Source organism: Camelus bactrianus, chromosome 27, assembly GCF_048773025.1.
Source record: "Camelus bactrianus isolate YW-2024 breed Bactrian camel chromosome 27, ASM4877302v1, whole genome shotgun sequence".
Taxonomy (NCBI): domain Eukaryota; kingdom Metazoa; phylum Chordata; class Mammalia; order Artiodactyla; family Camelidae; genus Camelus; species Camelus bactrianus.
The window spans coordinates 30,186,528-30,205,194 of record NC_133565.1 but is presented as its reverse complement, the minus strand read 5'-3'; the positions used below and the strand labels follow the sequence as shown (position 1 = coordinate 30,205,194).

The 18,667-nt window shown below is 43.2% G+C and overlaps 1 long non-coding RNA gene across 1 annotated transcript in view; it reads left to right on the top strand.

Moving 5' to 3' along the window:
• The window catches only part of LOC141575211 (uncharacterized), a 51,064-nt gene that overhangs the window by 2,161 nt on the left and 30,236 nt on the right, over nt 1–18,667 (top strand). The gene's annotated exons all lie outside the window — the stretch shown is intronic.

The following is an 18,667-nucleotide window of genomic DNA, read 5'->3' as shown; positions in this document are numbered from 1 at the left end:
TGGGAGCCTTCAAATAGCTGCGCTGGCGCAATGATACCTTAATGATAGATTTTCCGTTCTTATTTTTAGCTCCCATTCGCCTACACAGTTACACGGCATTTATCCGAGAACGTCACAGCGCCCGCCTGCTGCACCGGGAGGGCGCGCGGGCCGCCGGGCGAGCTGGGGCGCTGGAGCGGGGAGCGCGCACCGCCGTCTGCCGCAGAGGGCAACGGCCGCGCTCGGGCCCGGAGCGGCGCCCAGCCCGTCCTGGCCTGTTTGCGGCGGGGATGGGCGGCCGCGCAGCCATCCAGAGGGAGGAAAGGAGGAAGGACACCATTTTTCAGCACAGAACCTGTGGACACAATCCCCCCGCCTCCCCCGCCCCCGGTCTGGAGCAAGGGAAGGGCCTGGGAATCAGGTGGCCCTGGGTAGGCCCAGGGAAATCCAGAGAGAGACACCCGGCTGTGGAGGAGTCGGAGCTGCCTGGATCCTGGGCACCATGGAGCAGGCCTGCCTTTTTTTAGGTGGGGACCATTCCGAGGGAGGGACTGCCCGTGTTAACCTTACTCTTCCCTCTCAGTTCCCACGCTCTGGGCACGGGAACTCTCTAAGGACCTGGTGAGGCTTTTTCTTCACGGATAATGAAAGCAAAGAAGGGAGACGGCTACACCTCTTCATTTAGTCTGGATTTTCCCGAAAGAGGTCCTCTAATTCTCTTTTGCCCTCTTTATCGAAGCAGAGTTTTCAGAAGTGGGGTTCTCAATCCAGGCTCTCTTCTAAACTATTCTATTAGGAAGCCTGATACAGAGGCCAAGAAAACTTCTGGGAAGGGGCACTATTCTAAATGCTTCTGATCAACTAAGTCATTTAATCCTTACATAACTGTGGAGTAGTGTCCACCCTCCACCCCCATCAGCTCCATTATACCAAAGGGGGAAACTGAGGCATGGAAGGGTTGAGTGACTTGTTCAAAGTCACTCAGCTGGAAAGTGGCAGAGGTGGGGTTTGAAATGGGTAGTCTGTCCCCACTGGCTATGTAGAGCTGAGTGGCTGGTCCTTGGGTTGCAGGGGGCTTGGCTTTTATCGTAAGTGGGGGAAGGATCTCTCAAGTGGGCCAGAGCCAAGACTGGGCCTGCTTGGAGGCCGCTGTGACAGAGAGACTTATGGTACAGGAATTGGGAACCTGGACTGCACATTGGAATCATCTGGGGACATTTAACAATTACCTGGGGACACAGAAGACCACGGGCAGGTTACACTTTCATGGGTGATTTTAATGTGCCACAAAGTTGGAGAACCGCTAACATATAGCAGAATCAGTGATGCAGTCATTGCTTGTGAATAGCCTGGGACTGTGTTAAAATGCAGGTTCTCATTCTGGTGCTGAGCCCAAGATGGAGAATGTGCATTTTTAACAAGCTCTCAGATGAAGTGACACTGCTGGTCTGCAGACCACACTTTGGAGGATTTAGGGCACTCTGGAGGTGGGAGGGATGGGGTTCATTAGTTAGTTCACTCATTCAATCACATACACCTCATCCCACCAGTGTTCGTTGAGCCACTAGTCTGTGCCAGGACTTCGGCCAGTCCACTGGGGACATAGTGATAAACAAAACACAGCCCCTGCCTCTTGGAGCTTAGACCAGCCTAAGGGTTCCGTCTCTATAGGGCCCTTAGTGTGACAGAAGGAAAACCATCTTCCCCTGACTCTGGGGAAGAGGTTCTGGCAACAGATGTAAATTGGGAAAAGAACTGAATCCACTTCAGTGGGCCTTAACCCTGGTGCACTTAGAAGGATTTTTAAAATCTCTGTGCTCGGGCTGAACCCCAGGCTGGTTAAATCAGAACATCTGAGGGTAGGATGTGGGCATCAGTGCTTTTAAAGCTCCCCATGTGATTCCAACGCACAGCCAAGGCTGAGAATCACTGATCTGAAGCTTGGGTGAAGACAGTCCCCTCTCAACCTCCTCCCTCACTGGGGAGGCTGATGTCACCCTCTTGGTGGTTTTGGAGTTCCTGGTGGGAACAGGTGGGTCAGGGCCATGCTGGAAAGTTGAGCTTGGCTCAAAGTATCTGCATCAGAGAGAGGAGGTGACAGCAGCCCAGGCATTTTGAGTACATCCATCTGAGCTGTGTACATACTGCTTTCTCTCCAGTCTCTGTAGGGAGAAACCTGAGCATAGCCTGTACGTGGGCCTTCTGGTCATCCCCCTGGTCCCCAGCCAGAGTTTAGGGTCCTTGCAAAGCACTCAAGGGAGTTGGATAAGGAGATATCATTTACCAGGCTGGCTCCAGCTTGGGCTGGGGAGAGGGTTCCAGGGAGCAGGGAGGCATGCCTTGTCATAGCTGGCAGAGGTGGGCTCATCGAGCCATCACATGTGCTGTCTACCAGGCCTGGGACCGACTCTTTCCCAGAGGTGGAGGAGATGTCCACAGGAGCATCACAAGTGCATCTGGGCTTTGCCTTGTTTCATTCCATCCTCTCAATAAGGCTTCTGGACAAGGGTTAATTACCCCATTCCACAGATGGAGAAACTGAGGGGGAGAATGGAAGCAACATGCCCGAAGGGTCTTATAGGGAGGAGCTGTGATGGGGTGTCCTGACTACTCACTCACCCAGAGCTCATCCCAGAGCTCCCACTTTCCGGCTCTCTGGGCTGAGGTCTTGGCAGAAGAGAGGTAACAAGAAGGAGGATTAAGGAGTGTTTCGGTGGATTTGATCTCTGCATTTAGAAATGGCTAGCTAATGACAAGACCCTCACCCAGTCCAAAATCCTGTGAAGTCTTCATGGGGAATTTTTGTTGAACTTTGGACTGGAGCTTAGCTTGGGCATTTGTTGAGATGCGGTTGTGTGAGTCTGACCTGCCTTTAGGCCCTGAGAAGAGAGGATCTCTGGTATATGTGTGTGTGTTATGTGTGTCTGCTGTGTGTGTGTGTCTGAGTGTGGGAAGATGTATGTGTGATGTGTGTGTAACATTTAGAGACCCTTTGGTCTTTTGGCAACATATTCCAAAAGAAAAACATAGGTTTCACATCCCTTTAAAAAATGAAGAATTAAGTATGTGGAGTCAGAGCATTTTTGGAAATGGAGGCATTGCTGGTCGGGGTTCACTACTCCAACTTTGGGCTCCATTGGTTAGCTTTGCCTAGCGGACCCACATGCAGACGTCAGGGGTTCACATCTTCTTTCTAGCCAATGAAAATAGCCACATTATATCATCAGATTGTAAGTGTAATGCAGGCTTTTTGTAAAATATTAAGGCAGTATACAAAATAAAGAGATAACTCCTCCATTAATTTTTTGTTTTTCAATTTATGTTCCTGACTCTTTGCTAATGTATTTATCAAAATGAGCCTCTGTAACATACACGATTTTATAATCTCTCTCTCACTTTTTCTTTACTTAAAAGTGTACGGAGACATCTTTTCATATTACTACAAATTTAATTAACAGATTCCTTATGATTGGGCATTTAGATTGTTTTCAATTGATGGTTTTTGAAATAATGTTGCAGTTAATATCTTCGTATATACATTTCCCTCTCTTAGGCTAAATTCCTGAAGGTGGCATTTCTAGGTTAAAAGAATGTGTGTTTGAAACATTGGTAACTATTAATAGATTTCCAAAAAGAGCTTTTATTCTTTACATAGCTGTCCATAGGGATGAGACCATCCGTTTCTTTATCCACTTGTCAATCTTGGATATCGATATTATCAATCTCAAATATTTACCTTTTTTGAAAGAACAAAAATGGTACCCCTTTCTTGTATTAGTTTTCTTTTTTCTTTTATTGCTTGTGAAGTTAGACATTATTAACTGTTTATAATTATTCACATCCCTTCTTTTGTGAATTTCTTGTTAATATAAATATTTTTAGACATGTTTATGTTTTCTATGTAGATTTACCATAGTGCTTTATTTGAAGAATATTAACCATCAACTATAATACTTGTTGCAAATAACTTCCACAGTTTGTTGCTTGTTCAGTCCTATATATCTATATTTACACATTGTTTACATCTTTATATGGATTATAAGAAATTTTAAAATTTAGACGTAGACAAGATATTTTTTCTTTCTTTTTGTCTTTTGATATGTTTATTAGCATTTTTTTTCTTTTTCTAGGACTTTCTCCTTTGCTCATTTTCCTACTGGCTCATAAGAGATTTTCTCTTTCTTCTTTTTTTCTTCTTTCTTTTTCTTTATGGTTTCTAATTTTAGATCCCCTGTCCCCTTGTGCCAGTTCCTTCAAGATTGAAACATATTTGCCCATATTTTTCTTCTTCATTTTTATAATTTTATTTTTTTCCATTCATAATTTTAATTCATTTGGAGTTTATTTTTAAGAAGGAGATTGGGAACTGGCTTATGATTGATTTTTCCCAAATGGCTGGTAAGTTATCCTAACGCTACTTGATGGAATAATCCAAACTCTACCACGGATAAGTAACATCTTTGTCACATACAGAATTCTTGCCTATACTTGGGACTATTTCCAGATGGTACTTTTTGTCCCACTGTTCTGTCTGTTCTTATACCAGGGACATGTGATTTTGTTTCTTACTGCTTTACCATCCATTTTGAAATCTGGCCATAGAGAAGCACCCTCCTCACTTTTCTTTTTCACAGGGTTCCTAAATATTCTTTTGTATTTATTCTTCAAGATTAATTCACTACTTGTTTTGTCAAGTTCCAGAAAAGTCTCTCTGAGATTTTGACTGGAAAGACATTGAAAATATTTATGCATTTAAGAAGAATGAATACATTTACCATGTTTTGTCTTCTTATGCAAGAAAACAGTACATCACTCCAATTCTTTGTCCTTTAAAATCTTCGGGTAGAATTTTATATGTTTCTTTGTATGTACATGTCTTGCACATTTCTTGTTTATTTGTGGGTATTTTATGTTTTGTGGTTGCAAATGAAAACATGATCTTTTCCTTCCTATTTAAAAAAAACTGAACATTGCTGATATATAAGAAAGCTATTACTACTTATATATTTATTTTGTAAGCTGCTACTGTCCTGAATTCTTCTTGTTTCTAAAATTTAACTGATCTCTTTGGGTTTGCCAGTCAGACAACTGGAATACATTTTCCAATATTTAGGCATTCTCGTATTTCTTAGATAAACCCCACTTAGCCATGGTGGATTTTTACATTATCACTGGTTTATTTAGTTTATCTCTTCTGAGTCAATCTTGGTGATTTAAATTTCCAAGATCATTTATTCACATTTTCCAGTTTATTACATAGATCTGAACCAAACATTTTCTTACAATTTTTTCTAATTTTCTCTGTCTGTGTTACTTCTCCCTTTTAGGTGCTGATTTTGTGTTTTTATGTTGTCTATTTTTTCTTGTAAGGGTTTTAACTATATTATTATTAAGACTTTAAATTTATTTGTTAATTCTATTCTTTAGCTAGCTCATTAATATACACCTATATCTTTATTAAATTTCTTCTCCCACTTGCTTTAAATTTGTTTTGTTATTTTGCCCCAACTTCTCGAATGCTTAATTTATTTATTTTTATTATTTCTTGATTGATAGGTGTTTAAGACTATGCCTTTTCTTCTCTTTCCTTTTTTTTTTCATTTTACACCTTTTAAAAAAAAGTGCAGACTTTTTTCTGGATCCACTAGGATTGCTGTATTAATCTCTGATTATCATTATATTAAAAATTCTGAAGTTTATTCCTTTTTTAGGTGGATAGTTATCAAAGTTTGATTGAATACTTTCTGAATTTCCGAGTAGATTTTTTGCTTGCTCTGACTTATTCCTGGTTCTGTTACATTGTGCTTAGAGAACATGGCCAGTATTATTTCTACATTTTGAAATTTCTCACTGTTTTAATTGTGCCCTGTTCATGGTCAATTTTATGACAGTTCCCTGGTCTCTGGGAAAGAAGGCACATACCCTGATCACAGGGTATGAAGTTTGACAAATATCTAGCAGCTTAATTTAATAAATTGTATTTTTCAGGAACAAATCTCTCAGTTTGATCTCTGTTCAGGGCAGCTGGCAGCTGTGCACAGAAGCTGCATGTTTGTATGACTGCGAGCACCAGGGCCGGGAAAAGCCAGTATTCCCCTCTCACACAGTGCAGTGCCCCGTGGCTCAGGGACTTGCTAAAATCCAGAGCTCAGTAGCAGACCAGGAAGCAAACAAAAAGGGCCTCTGAGTAGCCGTAAGGAAAACCGCAGTGTCCACGTGCTCCAGGGCTCTGATTTTACCAGAGGAGGCGCCTCGGCCCTCCGTTGCCTCTGCATGTACGCTGCACACTGCCTCCTAGTGAACCTGGCTGTTAGGCTTCTTAGTCCGTCAAGAATTAACAGCAAAACATTCACAGATGTGGGAGCCGAGCACATGGTTGACCGTATGTTAAGGAAAGTAGATCTCAGTCCCCCAGGGGCACAGAGCCTGGAGTACAGCAGTCCGACCACCAGCATAACGAGTCTGTGCTGGGCCACCCCACCACTTGCCACTTCACACCTGCTCTCCACTCTTCCCCGGCCTGCTCTGTGCCCTGGGAGGGTGGTATCAGTCTCTGGTCTCAGTCGCATCAAGGGCTTCTGGTCGGGTTTGGCCCACGAGAAAGGTTCTCCTGGAGGGAGGGAGGTGGGTGTAGCATCCCTGCTCTCAGGGGCGCTCTCCACGCAGCCCTGCCTCTAGGGCCCAGTGACTCCCTCCCCTTACCCCTCAGGACTTGGGGTGGTACCTACTTCAGGACTGAGCTATCTCTGGTGGTTTTCCTCCTCCCAGCCCAAACCTTTGGAAATCGTCCTTTTATTACACTGGTCTCTCAGATTTTCCAATCTGAATATTCTCTCTGTTTCCTGCTGGACCCTAACTGATTCTGAGCTGATAGGAAGCACAAGAATAATTCAGTCCAACCTCCTCATCTTCTGATTGAGAAAGTGACGTGGTCAAGGTCACAGAGAAAGTCCACGGCTGTCAAGAACCAGAATCTAGGTCTCTGGGATCTTTGTTTGCCATTCTTAATCTTTCCTTTGGATCAAACTTTGTGACATAGAGCAGGCTGGGATTGACTTAGAAACATGGAGGAATGTGAACAATAAGTCAAAGATTTACCACCCCGTTTATTGGAATCAGGCCCAGTTAATCTGATCTTTTGAATCATTTTAGGGGAGTGGGAGGGGAGTAGGCATATGTGCTCTGCTTCTCATTTTGATTCAATTTTCTTTTAATATTCTTTTCTTTAATCTGTATTTTCTACTTTTTGTAATAAAAAAGTTACTATAGTAAAGAAATAAGATGGGGACATACAGAGACATTTGAGAAATGCTTTCAGTCAAAAACTTCCGGTGCTTAAAAGAGTAGGCGAATCTTCAGCTATTTATAGAGTTTGTCTCTCCATATGGTACAGTTCTAGAGAGTTCTGGAGGGTTCTGGAAGAGAGATTTTACTGAATTATTAGATGAGAAATAGTTGTTCTAAGGTCCCATGTTGATTTTGGGGGGTAGCTTTGTTGTAGAGTCCAAAATAGGAGAGGATTTTAAGAAATGAAATTCAGAGGGATTTAAAAACCAATCTTTAATCATTAGGCTTTTTTCAGTATTTTAAGTAAAAGAAAGAAAAACCAGTGAGAGAATTTCTTTTTTTTAAATAGCTGTATGTTTTATTTATTATTATTATTATTATTTTATTTTATTTTAGTTGGGGGAGGTAACTAGGTTTATTTATTTTTAGAGGGGATACTGGGGATTGAACCCAGGACCTCATGCATGCTAAGCAAGCGCTCTACCGCTTGAGCTATATACCCTCCCACCTCCAAGGGAATTTCTTACTATATTCGAGGTGACCAAAGTGGATAATCAGTAACTTTTCTAGTGTGTCCTCACCCTTCTGAACCATACACTTTGTGCAATTCCTGGAACACGTGGGGAGGGAGGAGGAGCCTTTTCTCATGGCCTAAAGACATTGAAAATGAATCCGCAGGTCAGCTTCAGGGTCTGAGTTGCTGTAGACTGAACTCCGTAACAAGTGAATCCAGAAGCTTTGGGCTCAAATGCAGTAGACGTTTGTTTCTGTCTCATCTAATAGTCCAGGGTGGCCTTAGTACCAGGGGTGGGAACAGGATGGCTTTGCCTTCTGTCTTTGCTGTGTGTGGCTCAAACTGGAGCTGTCACATGTTGAAGCTGCAGGCTTCCTTGGAGATCCCTCTCCCTGCCAACCATGCTCGACAGATAAAGACATGGAGGTTCAGGAAGGGAGAGTGATTGGTTGGAACGGCCCACATGCCAGTGTGTGGCAGGTCAGGCCCAAACACAGCAACTTCAAGGTGTCCACGGAGCTTCTGCGTCAGGTGCTGATGGCTGCCCCATTGTCCCCCTTCTCCACATTCGGTGGAGTCACGACACATTGTGGTGGTGGTGGGGGAGTGCTTCTGATCCCCGGGATGAGATTTCAGCGCCTCAGAGTGGATGCTTTGTCTGCCCTTTGATGACAGATACGACAGAGGTGTGTGAAGGGCCATGCTATGTAAGAGCCTTAGGGCAGAACCCACAGCAGTGTCAAAACAAAATCTGAGCTTTGGGTCCATTTGTCTTTTCTCTGGGGTCACTGGTTGCCAGCTGCTATCTGTCAGGGAAGAGGGTTGAATCTGCTAGGGGATTTTTCTTAGCTGTGGTGGGTTGATATTTGCCTGAGACCTGGAATCTCTCTGTCTTTAACCAGCTACTGAATCAGTCACAGGTCCACGCAGAAGATACGAGGCTTCTGCTCCAGACTCTTCAGACCCTTCAAATCTTATTGATGTTTCTTGGTATGAATTCTGGTGCATGGCCTCCTGCATGGATTCCAGCAATTCTGAGCACTGAGTTAAGAAAAGGTGGGCAGAGGGGAGCTTTGTGTCCCTCGAGGAACCAACACTTTCCTCCAAGCTTTGTGGACCCCTAGGACTCAACTCCAGAATGGCACTGGGTTCTTGTTATGTCCAGAACATAAGGGTCTTCCCACCACTGTTTCTTGCCTTCAGCCCAAGGGATGACCCTTCCCTCTTCCAACCCATCCCCTGGCTCCCCTAAGTGGGTCAAGGCTTCTGACATCTGAAAATTGAGCTCCCTAGGTTTCTTTATTGATCATTCCACAATAGGCAAGTGGTAAAGGCAAATATGCTTTCAAATGAGTGCTTTTTTGGTATCCATTATTATTAAAATGTGATTTTTCTCCTTAGCCTGCTAATATGATAGATTATTGATATGAAAGCTTGTTAATATGGTTGATTGACTTTCAAATATTGAACATACCCTGCATCAGTAGAAGAAACTCTTTTTGGTCCTGGCATGCAATTCTTTTTATATATTGCTTAATTTTAGCTGTTAATATTTTCTTAAGAATTTTTGCATCTATATTCATGAAGATCTGTAGTTTTTATTTTTTGAACTGTATTTATCTGATTTTGGTACAAGGGTAATTTTGGTCTTATGAAATGAGTTGGAAAGTGTTCTATCTTCTATTTTCTGGAAGTGCAGAACTGGTGTTAGTTCTTATTTGAACAATTCAGCATAGTACTGGAAGTCCTAGATAGTGCAAAGGCAAGAAAAGGAAATAAAAGGCATACAAATCAGAAAGGAAAAAATAAAACAGAACCTACCTGCTGGTGACATGATGGGTTTACACAGAATATCCCAAGGAATCTACAAAGAAAAAAAAATCCTAGAACTAGTAAGTCAGGTCATCAAGGTCACGGGACACAAGATCAACATACAAAAATCAACTAGTTCTATAAAATGCCAGTAAATACATGTCAACCCAATTAAAAATACAGTGTCATTTACAGTTGCTCAAAAAAGAGAAATGCTTAGTGTATTAGTCTGAAGAACCAAGGAAAGCCAGCGGTGTAATTCACACAGAATTCAAAGGCCTGAGAACCAGAGGAGTCAAAGGTGTTAGACGCCATCCGAGTCTGAAGGCCTGACAACCAGGAGCACCAGTGTCCAAGGGCAGGAGAAGATTGATGTCCCACTAGAAAATGGACAGAAGCCATGAAGAGACAGTTCACAGAAGAGGGCACAGGGATGGCAAATAATCACATAAAAAGATGTTTAAAGTCACTAGTCATTAAGCAAATGCAAATTAAAACCCTAATGAGTCTATCACTACACATCCATTAGAACAGCTAAAATAAAAAATAGTAACAATGTCAAATGCTGGCAAGGATGTGGAGAAACTGGATCTTTCATGCATTGCTGGTGGGAATGTGAAATGGTACAGCCACTCTGGAAAAGAGTTTGGCAGTTTTTTCTTTTTTTATTGAGGTATAGTTTAGTTTCTGATGTACAGCACAGTGATTCAGTCATGCATGTATATATACATATTCTTTTTCATTGTAGGTTATTACAAGATACTATGTTCGACCTTGCTGTTTATCTATTTTATATCTGTTAAGCCCAGACTCCTAAATTATCCCTTCCTCTTTGGTAACCATAAATTTGTTTTCTATGTCTGTGAATTTCTTTCTGTTTTGTAAACAAGTTCACTTGTATCATGTTTTTTAGATTCCACGTATAAATAGTACCATTTTACGGTATTTTTTCTTTCTCTTTCTGGCTTTCTTCACTTAGTATGATAATCTCCATGTCCATCCATGTTGCTGCACATGGCATTATTTCAGTCTTTTTTATGGCTGAGTAGTATTCCATTGTGTGTGTGTGTGTGTGTGTGTGTGTGTGTGTGTGTGTGTGTGTGTGTGTGTGTGTGTGTGCGCGCGCGCGTGCATACACATATCGCAACTTCTTTATCCAGTCATCTGTTGATGGACATTTAGATTGCTTCCATGTCTTGGCTATTGTAAATAGTGCTGCTATGAACACTGGGGTGCATGTATCTTTTAGAATTAAAGTTTTCTCCAGATACATGCCCAGGAGTGGGATTGCTGAATCATGTGGTACGTCTTTTTTCAGTTTTTTAAGGAATCTCCGTATTGTTTTTCGTAGTGGCTGCACCAAATTACATTCCCACCAACAATGTAGGAGGGTTCCCTTTCTCCACACCCTCTCCAGCATTTATTGTTTATGGACTTTTTAATAATTGATGTGAGGTAATACCTCATTGTAGTTTTGATTTGCATTTCTTTGATAATTAGCAATAAGGAACATCTTTTCATGTGCCTATTGGCCATCTGTATGTCTTCGTTGGAGAAATGTCTATTTAGGTCTTCTGCTCATTTTTTGCCTGGGTTTTGTTGTTGTTGTGGTTATTGAGTTGTGTGAGCTGTCTGTGTATTCTGAAAGTTAAGCCCTTGTCAGGAGCATCATTTGCAAATATTTTCTCCCAGTCTGTAGGTTGTCTTTTCGTTTTGTTTATGGTTTCCTTTGCTTTGCAAAAGCTTGTAAGTGTAATTAGGTCCCATTTGTTTATTTTTGCTTTTATTTCTATGCCTTAGTAGACTGACCTAGGAAAACATTGCTGTGATTTATGTTGGACAATGTTTTGCCTATGTTCTCTTCTAGGAGATTTATGGTGTCCTGTCTTATCTTTACGTCTTTAAGACTTTTTGAGTTTATTTTTGTGTATGGTGTGAGGGAGCGTTCTAACTTCATTGATTTACATGCGGCTGTTTAGCTTTCCCAACACCCCTTGGCGAAGAAACTTTTTCTCTGTTGTATGTTCTTTCTTCCTTTGTCAAAGATCAGTTGACCGTAGGTGTGTGGGGTTTTGCTGTTTCTTACAAAACTATACATGTGTTTAACATACAACTCAGAAACCACACTCCTGGGCATTTATCCCAGAGAAATGAAAACTTGTGTCCACATAAAACTGTACAGAAATGCCTATAGCAGTTTTATTGCAGAAGCCTCAAACAGGAAACAACCAGAATGTCTTTCAATAGGTGAATGACTAGCTGTGATACATTCATACCATGGAGTACTATTCAGAATAAAAAGCAATAAACTATTGATACAAGCAACAATCTGAATGACCTTGAATGGTGCTACGCTGAATGAAAAAAGCCAGTCTCAAAAGTCACACACTATATGATTTCATTATGTAACACTCTCAGAGGAACAAAGCTACAGAGATGGGAAACAGACTAGTGTTTGCCAGGGTTTGTGAATAAGAGATAGCAGGAGAGAGATCTTTGTGGTCGTGAAATAGTTCTGTATCTTGATTGTTGTGGCTACACAAACCTACACATGTGTGTACACATATTGTACTAATGTCAATTTCCTGGTTTTGATATTGTAAGATAGTTATTCAAGATGTAACCATTGGTGGAAACTGGGTGAAGAATATACAAGACCTCTTTATATTTTTGCAACTTCTTGAGTGAGTCTACAATTATTTCAAAATAAAAAATTTAAAATAATTATGTATAAGACAAAACTGTCTCTGATCCATGATAAGTGTTTCTAAATCTATAGTTTATGCTTTTAGGGGCATTGACTTAAAAATTGATTAACGTTTTATTTTATAAATTCAAATTTATAACATTTTCTTCTTACAGATTACAGATACAGAGCGATTAAATTGCTGCTCTCCAGTGAGTTAAAATTTGTTGTGTAACATACTAAAAATTGCACAATACTTTGTAATTATAGGTTTTTCAAAGCTGTTATTTATGTTTAGTGATATAGTGAATGTACATAGTATAAAAAGCTAGCAGTGTCCCCACTCCCCATGTCCTTCGTTCCATTCCCCAAAGGCAGCTGCCCTCAAATCCTCTGACTTCTTTCCCCTACATTTACCATGCCTCTAAATGATATGTTTATACAGATATTGTATCATTTATCAATTATAGATATTGGTTCACATTTTGTTGTGGTAGATGTGGGCTTAACTCTTCCACAACCCTCCCATTGTTGGACCTGGAGTTAATAATTGCCTTGGTTTTCATTTCCCTGCTTTTCTCCCTACCGGTGGCTACAGAGTTTCTCATATGCTCTCTCTCCTGGCTACTCTTTAGGACAACTGTATACATTTCCCTGGGTCTTGTCTTTTTGCTCTTCTGGATTGAATTCCCTGATTTCTGGATCCTGTATGTTTTTCTTATGTATGTATTTATGTATTTATTGTTTTTTGCCGGGGGGAGGTAACTGGGTGTATTTATTTATTTAAATGAAGGGACTGGGGATTGAACCCAGGACCTCATGCATGCTAAGCACACACTCTACCACTGAGCTATATATACCCTCCCACCCTCGTTCTTGTTTTACATTTGCTACTAAAGTAAAAGATGTGTAAGAGATACAACATTTGAAGTACTGACTCTCTCAAAGGGTCTTTCATCTGCTGTCCCTCGATTGATAATTTGTCTGGGAATAGACTTTTAGGTTGAAAATGTTTTTCTCACAAAATTTTGAAAGCAGTGCTCCACTGTTTTCCAGCAACATGGTGTTGAGAATTCTGAAGTCATTCTGGTTCTGCCTTTGTTTGTCATCTGCTTTTTGGCTTTTTGCAAAGCTCGTAGGGTCTTCTTTTATCGCTGGTATTCTGAAATTCCACAAGAATGTAATAGTGCACAGGCTTTTGAAATTCAAAAAGTCTTTCTCAAACTAACATCTTTGCAATGAGTTCCAAAGGTCTATTTTGTAAACTTAAAAGCTGAGCATTTACTCTTTCTTTCTGCTTTTTTTTCTGCACACTCATTCCCTGAGGTTAGTGATGCAAGGACTGAATGGGGGAAAGGCTAGGATGTAGAAGGAAGTACCAAGGGGGAAAAATGGGAGGGATCCTGGGTGTCAGGACTCCGTTACAAACCACTGTGAATTGCCGGTGAAAGGCTCATGAGTGAGAGCAGGGGAAGAGATCTTGAAGAGAATTGAAATCCAAAGAATCCTAGATAAGCCCTGGAGGAGAAACCAGGCAATTTCAAAAACTGTGCATTCTTGCCTCAGTGCCTTTGCTTGAGCTCTTCCCTGACTAGAACTGTGTTTGGCTGCCAGCAGTAGAGAATTCACTCCAGTGGTCTAAATATATAAGGGTTTATTACCTCATGTAAAGGAAGTCTGGAAGTAGGTGGTTCAGGGTGTTTATGGTGATTCGCAGTCATGAGGAATGAAATGCTTTCTATCTTTCTGCGCCAACTTTATTAGCATGTTGCTTTCATCTTCAAGATCACAATATGGCTGCTGGCACTCTGGTCATCACATTCAAGTTCCAAGCAAGAAGAAAAGTAGGAAGAAGCAAAGGGGCCTTCACTGACTGTCTGACCCCCTTTTAAGGGGGCCTGACCCTGAAAATACATCTAAGCAACCTCCACTTACATCTTACAAGGCCATCGTGCCAGGGGGGGCTGGAAATACATTCTTTTAGCTGGCGATATTGCAATCAAAAGCAGGTTTCCATTACCAGGGAAGAAGATGAGAAGAGATACTGGCAAGGGGACTAGCAGTCTCTGTCGACCATGTTCTTCCCTCTTAAATCACTCTCTGGTGACTGAGCTCCTCCTGAAAATACAGGTGAGGGGGCACCTCCGTCTCCCTGATATCCCAGGTAGAACTACAACTGTCCATCTCCATAATGCACTCAGAGGCCCCCTCTGTGTTTACATCATTTTTATTTTTGTCCGAAAAATGCTTGTCTCCTCTTCCCAAACCCCCACGTACACCCTCCTACCTGCCTATATGTTCAGATTCAGCCTTAGAGGCCCAGCCAGTGGAAACTTCCTCCAGAATTCCTTCCCTGATTTCACTGCTCTGGCCAAAAGTCCCTCTTCTCCTCCTCTGATTTCCATAGCACTTTGTGCAGCCATAGTAGGATAAGGGATTAGGGTGACCAACTGTTCCTGTTTGCCCAAGACTGGGCTTCACAGGACACAGGGCTTTTCAGTTTTAATACCAGTCCTGGGCAAACTGTGCTGGTTTGTGTGGGATTGAGGGGTTTATCAAGATGCTGGGCTACCAGGTCTAAAATTGGGAAAGTTCTGTCACCGTGTAGGGGATAGAACACTGAATGTGGCACACAGAAGATAGGGATGAGAATACTGGTTCTGCACAGATGGACCATATAGTCTTGGACCTTTCTGACCCTCACTGTCCAAGTCTGTGAAATGGGACCTTAATCGGCTTAGTAAGGTCCTGAGGAGGGTGAAAGGAGATCTTGTACGTGAAAGCTCTTTGCCAATGTGGTAATATACAAATGTGTGACAGTCTTCTCTACTATGTTGGTACCCTTCTTGTGGTCCACACCACATTCCATTGGGGGTATTTGAATTCTTGTTTCATTTTGCCTCCTAGGCTGAGAAATGTGAAGGCATAAGGCCCCGTAAGTCTGAAGGACTCAGCCATTTCTTTGTTGCACTATGAATTTGCATCCTCACGGTCATGTGCAAGAACCATCCCAGTAGTTTATTTTTGTAAGTCAAATTAAATATGGCTATGAGCTCCCAGTCACCATGGTTGAATCGTTGCCTGTAGTACTCCATCCTTAGGGTGAGCAAGGATGGTTTAAACCATCTAGAAACTTCAGCAAAGCTTGTGTTCTTCCATCCCATATGGTCACTGCTGGAACCTTAAGTTCAAGTCCAAATGGTTCATTCTAAGGAAGGGTGGCTCCTCTTCCTCCAAGCCAAGCCAGCCTCTGAGATCTTTTGCAACAGCTCACAAGGTCTTAGAGCTTGGGTTTCAGTCCCTGGCACCCATGGGCCACCCTGTAAAAGGTGCTGCATGGAGGTGGATGCAGGTTGCCATGTCACTGGTGAGCAGTAGCTGGCTTGTGAGAGCCAACTGTTTTCACCTCTCTTCCCAACTTCCTATTCAGTGACATGAAATTGGTAGCCTGAAATCAGCCATGGTGGAAATATTTACACCACAGAAATCGGCCAACGCTATAAATCAGGATGCATCACTGCCCTGAAGGCAGGTAGTTAGCTTCACCAGCATAGCACCGCCCCTCCCACCACGTCTCTGCTCCCTGTCTCTGGGAAACCTCGGTCTTTCGGTGGGTTGAGCCACTTCCTGCCCATCCCCTGTCCATGCAAGACAAGCCAGCTCTGTGAGCCCAGAGCCTAGACTTTAGACGTTCGAAGCCTCTCTTCGTTCCCCCGGGGCAGACCTCATGGAAAGCCCCGCTGGCTCTCTTGAGGAGAAAGAGGAGATTCCTCTCATTTTGTTTTCTGCAACTTTCTCTTTCAGATGACTCTGCAGTATCATAAAGCACAACAAATCTGCTCGTTTTTGAAATCCTGCCATATTTAAAGTCCTCCCCTCAGCGCCTGGCACTGTGCTCTGATCTCAGTCGAGTGACTGGATAGTGGGTGGAAGGAAGTTCAGCGTTCACCACTCACAGTCAGCTGGGCAGTGCTCTTGACCCCCGCCCCCGCCCCCCACAGTGCACCCCCTGCCCGGAGCCTCGGTCCCCCTGGCTGCAGCTCTGCCCTGACCTCTTGGCTTCTTTAGCTCTTTATGTAACCAAGTACTAAATGTTCTGTCTGGGAGGCTGGCTCCAAGGAATTTCTCATTTTCAGATATTTATGCCTTAAACCGAAGACCAAATACTGCTGGTTCCTGTCTCCTGTCTCTTCACGGCATCATTAGTAGTTTTCAGGAGATGCAGTCTGTTAAGTGAATCTGCCAGCTTGTCACTGGCGAGTTCTAAGGTACCAGTGACACTTGAAGAAATGCCCAGAATAACTTCAGCCAGCCAGCAATGCTTACCCAGGGAGACAGAAGCTCACACACATGAATTTATGGAGAACAGTGGGGATCTCGTCTATAAAACCCCAGTAATAGCTTGTATCCTTCTCCAAGGAGATAAGAAAACTATCGTTGCTTCCAACCACCTTACCTTCTTAGCCCTCCTGTCAGGAGGATTAGAAGCAGAAGTTAGTGCTTTCATGTGGCAGGTGGGTACCCTGAGACGGAGGACAATTACCAAAACTTAAAGAAAATCAAGTAGCATATAGGTGAGAGTTACTTAAGTGGATATTCACAAAGGTGAAATTGGGGAGAGTGAATCATTTATTCATCCATTCATTTATTCAAAAAGCTTTAATGAGCCCCTAAGTGCCAGCATGGAGACTGATACAAAGATTAATGAAACAGAACTCCCACTCTCAAAGAGTCTTAATTCTGGTAGAAGAAGCAGACACTTAAGCAAATAATTTCAGTGTTATTATGTGCAGGGCCGCCATGTACAGTTGTTCAGGTGCTTCACTGCACGAAAGTGCTCAGCTGAAGGGGCAAGTAGGACCTGAAATCTAGCCCTTGGTCTGCTTGCTAAGCCTTTGCCCTGATGAGGAGCTGGGTCTGCCTGAAGAAGGGGAACTTTTTTCTAGTGGTGAAAAACCTATGTAGGTGAGCCCTGGTCTGACTGCAGGACCTTACCGCACATTTTTATAGCATTATCTTCTGTAAACCATTCCAGATGCTAATCCCAAATGGATGTCCTGATAATCAACAGCAGCCACCTGATCTGGGTTCTAGACTTCACTCTGTCAGTCAGACCCTGTGCTGCTTCCCCTCTCAGGGCCTCAGTCCCCCGTCTGCAGTGTAGGAGTGGGCAAGATGGGTCTAAAGACCCTTCTCACATTAACAGCCTAGGTGAGGACCATTTCTCACAGAACACCTGATAGATGATGGTTCCTGCCTTTACACCTGGGTGCTGGATATAGGCAGAGAGAAATGCCAGTAAAGATGGGATATCCTAAAGGGGGACCTCAGGTAACACGAGTCTGGGGCTCTAATCAGGAACAGAAGGGCTGCCTGAGCCCAGTGCCCAAAGGGCTGAGTAGCTCATGCCCCCGTGCTGGAGGCCCTTCTGGTGGCAGGGCGATTGGAAGTGCAGGCCAGGTGGAAGACTTGAGCGGTGGTGGCTGGCACACAGAGATCAGCAGGGGGCCTGGGACAGACTCCAGTTTGTGGATTCCAGACTCTTCCTGATTTTTTTCAGCAGAGCCAAGGCCAGACTACAGAGTAGATATCAAAGCAGGGACTGTGTCAGCACGGACCCGGGGGCAGGACCCAGGGGCCCTGGAGACACTTGGCACTGCCTTCCCCGAGTCTGTTTAAGAACAATGGGTCTCAAAGAGGTTGGGTACCAGCTGCGCCTGCCAGGACCCTCGGAGGCCAAGGACAGGTGGCAGGGGTGGGAACTGCCCATGACAGAGGTGGAGAGAGTGTGGTATTGTGGGCCGAGCTTGGGGTGGGGACAGCTAGACACCTGAGCTCAAACCCCAGTCCCCGCTCTCTGCAGTTGAGTGATTTTGGAAAACTTATTAACCTTCTCTGGAGCTTCAGTTTCCTCATCCATAAAACGGACACGACAATTTTGGCTTTGCAAAGTGGTTGCGAGCATTTGCAGTATTACAGGTGGAGGCCTAGCACAGGGCCTGGCTCAGAGTGGATTTTTCTTAAACAACAGCTTCTATTAATCTGAGCAAAATATGCTGCAGTGCAGTTCAGGCATGACTAGCGAACAGCTCTCTGCATGGCAAGAGAGGACGGCCCACCTGTCCCTCAGTTGATTAAAATGCCTCCTTCTGCCACACATCTGGGTGAAGGGACATGACGTCTAGCTTCTGTGACTCCTTCCTTTACTAGAAAGAATTCTAAGTGAGCCCATCACCAAGTTTGTCTTCTAAAGACAGTGACAAGCTGTATCCAGGGTAGCTGGAGATGGGGTTTCTATTTTGGTTGCCGACAGTATCAGATAGATACGTGCAGCATGCTGTCAAACTGGATTGAGACAGAGGATGGGAGATTTGAGCTTAGGCAGGAAT